We start from the raw sequence: 3872 nt of genomic DNA on the forward strand, positions 1-3872 counted from the left end.
TTGACCATCTTTGAACGCATTGTTCTTAGACCATAGGGGCTGGACACACGGCCATGCCTAGACCTTCACTTATGTATTTTCATACGGTAGAGTTTCTACACTCCATAGATTAAGGTGTGGAGCTCTGCTATTCCTCAAAGATTAATGCAAAGTACTACTGTTTTCTATTCAATTCTTCTTATTTCGCTTCTAAGATATCCATTCGCACCCAAGAACGTGATGAAGGTGATGATTATGTGTGACGCTCATCATCCTTCTCCCTTATGAACGCGTGCCTGACAAACACTTCTGTTCTACATGAATTAAGCTAGAATGAGTATCTCTTAGATCTCCTAACCAGAATCTTCGTGGCGTAAGCTAGAATGATGGCGGCATTCAAGAGAATCCGGAAGGTCTAAACCTTGTCTGTGGTATTCTGAGTAGGATTCAATGATTGAATGACTGTGACGAGCTTCAAACTCGCGAGTGCTGGGCGTTAGTGACAGACGCAAAAGGAGGGTGAATCCTATTCCAGTATGATCGGGAACCGACAGATGAATAGCCGTGCCGTGACAGGGTGCATGAGCATATTATTCACTGAGAGGAGGGGATGTAGCCACTGACAACGGTGATGCCCTTGCATAAAGCCAGCCATGGAAAGGAGTAAGACTGATTGGATGAAGATAGCAGGAAAGCAGAGGTTCAGAGGAACGAAAAGCATCTCCATTCGCTTATCTGAAATTCCTACCAATGATTTACATAAGTATCTCTATCCCTATTTTATTTTATAATATTCGAAAACACCATTATCACTTTATATCTGCCTGACTGAGATTTACAAGGTGACCATAGCTTGCTTCATACCAACAATCTCCGTGGGATTCGACCCTTACTCACGTAAGGTATTACTTGGACGACCCAGTGCACTTGCTGGTTAGTTGTATCGAAGTTGTGACAATTATGTATTGAGATCAGAGCACCAAGTTGCTCACGTTGCCGGGGATTGTTTGAGCCTGGACATCACAATTTCGTGCACCAAGTTTTTGGCGCCGTTGCCGGGGATTGTTCGAGTTTGGACAACTGACGGTTCATCTTGTTGCTCAGATTAGGTAATTTTCTTTTTGTTTTCTTTTCAAAAATTTTTCAAAAATCTTTCAAAAATTCTCTCATCTGTTTTCGAAAAAAAAAATTAAAAATGTTTTCAAAAAAAAAAATTTTTTATTCAAAATTTTTAAGAATGAATTCTAGTGTTTCATGAAGCATGTGAAGCCTGGCTAGCTGTAAAGCCATGTCTAAATTCATTTGGACTGAGGCTTGCAATTTGTTATCAAGAGCAATTTAGTTGTTGCTCATCCATCTGCTGCTGATCCATGATCACCTGCTGAAGCTTGGCTGGCCATTGGCCATGTCTAGTGTTTTGGACCGGAGCTTTCATTGAAAGCTTGGCTGGCTAGTGAGCCATGTCTAATTCCTGGACTGAAGCTTTAGACTAAGAATGCAAGATTCCTGGAATTCATATTAAAAATTTTGGAATCCTTATTTTTCTTTTTTTTATATATATAATTTTCGAAAAAAAATCCAAAAAAATTGGAAAATCATAAAAATCAAAAATATTTTTCTATTTCTTGTTTGAGTCTTGAGTCATATCATAAGTTTGGTGTCACTTGCATATGCATCTTGCATTTTTCGAAAATATCATGCATTCATAGTGTTCTTCATGATCTTCAAGTTGTTCTTGGTAAGTCTTCTTGTTTGATCTTGATGATTTTTTGTTTTATGTCTTTTCATGTTTATCATATGCATTCTGGAATTCTTAGTGTCTAAGCATTAAAGAATTCTAAGTTTGGTGTCTTGCATGTTTTCTTTGCATTAAAAATTTTTCAAAAATATGTTCTTGATGTTCATCATGACATTCAAAGTGTTCTTGGTGTTCATCTTGACATTCATAGCATTCTTGCACGCATTCATTGTTTTGATCTAAAAATTTCATGCATTGCATATTTTTCATGTTTTTTCAGAAAAAATTTCAAAAATCAAAAAAATATCTTTCCCTTTTTCTCTCATCAAATTCGAAAATTGAGTTGACTTTTTCAAAAACTTTTAAAAAAAAAAATCAAGTTGTTTCTTATGAGTCAAATCAAATTTTCAATTTGAAAATCTTATCTTTTTCAAAATCTTTTTCAAAAATCAAATCTTTTTCAAAATTCTTAGTTATTTTCGAAAATTCCAAAAATGTTTTTCAAAAATGTTTTTCTTATTTTTATACCAAATTTTCGAAAATAACATAATCAATTAATGTTTTGATTCAAAAATTTGAAGTTTGTTACTTGCTTGATAAGAAAGATTCAAACTTTAAGTTCTAGAATCATATCTTGTGATTTCTTATGAATCAAGTCATTAATTGAGATTTTAAAAAAATCAAATCTTTTTCAAAATTAGTTTCTAAAATATCTTCTTATCTTATCTTTTTCAAAAATATATTTTCAAAATATCTTTTCTAACTTCCTAACTTCTTATCTTTTCAAATTTGTTTCAACTAACTAACTAACTTTTTGGTTGTTTCTTAACTTTTTCAAAACTACCTAACTAACTCTCTCTCTCTCTAATTTTCGAAAATATCTTCCCTCTTTTTCAAAAATTTCTTTTTATTAACTAATTATTTTTATTTTTAAATTTTAAAAAATTTTTCGAAAATTTCTAACATTTTTCAAAAACCATTTTTCAAAAATCACTAACTCTTTTTCAAAATAATTTTCGAAAATTATCCCTCCCCCATCCTATTCTATTTATTCATTCATATCCTAACATCTCATCTCACATCTCTTCCATCGGTACAGTTCTGTTTCTTCCTTTACATCACATTCTTTGTCTCCCCCTCTTTTCTTCCACTCACAAAGGGATCCCTATACTGTGGTATAAAGGATCTCTATTATTATTATTATTTTTCTATGCCTTCTTCTTTGTCATATGAGCAGGAGCAAGGACAAGAACATTATTGTGGAAGCAGACCCAGAACCTGAAAGGACTCTGAAGAGAAAATTAAGAGAAGCTAAAATACAACAATCCAGAGATAACCTTTCAGAAATTTTCGAACAGCCAGAGGAGATGGCAGCCGAAAATAATGATAATGTAAGGAAGATGCTTGGTGACTTTACTGCACCTAATTCCAATTTACTTGGAAGAAGCATCTCCATTCCTGCCATTGGAGCAAACAACTTTGAGCTGAAACCTCAATTAGTTTCTCTAATGCAGCAGAACTGCAAGTTTCATGGACTGCCAGCTGAAGATCCTTTTCAGTTCTTGACTGAATTCTTGCAGATATGTGATACTGTTAAGACTAATGGAGTAGATCCTGAAGTCTACAGGCTCATGCTTTTCCCTTTTGCTGTAAGAGACAGAGCTAGATTATGGTTGGATTCTCAACCCAAAGACAGCCTGAACTCTTGGGATAAGCTGGTCATGGCTTTCTTAGCCAAGTACTTTCCTCCTCAAAAGCTGAGCAAGCTTAGAGCTGATGTTCAAACCTTCAGACAGAAAGAAGGTGAATCTCTCTATGAAGCTTGGGAAAGATACAAACAGTTGACCAAAAAGTGTCCTTCTGACATGCTTTCAGAATGGACCATCCTGGATATATTCTATGATGGTTTATCTGAGCTATCAAAGATGTCACTGGACACTTCTGCAGGTGGATCCATTCACCTAAAGAAAACGCCTGCAGAAGCTCAAGAACTGATTGACATGGTTGCTAATAACCAGTTCATGTACACTTCTGAAAGGAATCCTGTGAATAATGGGACGCCTATGAAGAAGGGAGTTCTTGAAGTTGATACTCTGAATGCCATATTGGCTCAGAACAAAATATTGACTCAGCAAGTCAATATGATCTCTCAGAG

At 35.0% G+C, this 3872-nt stretch overlaps 1 non-coding gene across 1 annotated transcript; it reads right to left on the reverse strand.

Moving 5' to 3' along the window:
• Positions 1-3480: 3480 nt before the first annotated feature.
• On the reverse strand, positions 3481-3588 carry LOC112725575 (small nucleolar RNA R71). The gene has a single exon (XR_003164675.1). It is a non-coding gene; the product is annotated as a small nucleolar RNA R71 (small nucleolar RNA).
• Between the last annotated feature and the right edge of the window lie 284 nt (positions 3589-3872).

This window comes from Arachis hypogaea, chromosome 11 (genome assembly GCF_003086295.3).
Source record: "Arachis hypogaea cultivar Tifrunner chromosome 11, arahy.Tifrunner.gnm2.J5K5, whole genome shotgun sequence".
Classification (NCBI taxonomy): Eukaryota; Viridiplantae; Streptophyta; class Magnoliopsida; order Fabales; family Fabaceae; genus Arachis; species Arachis hypogaea.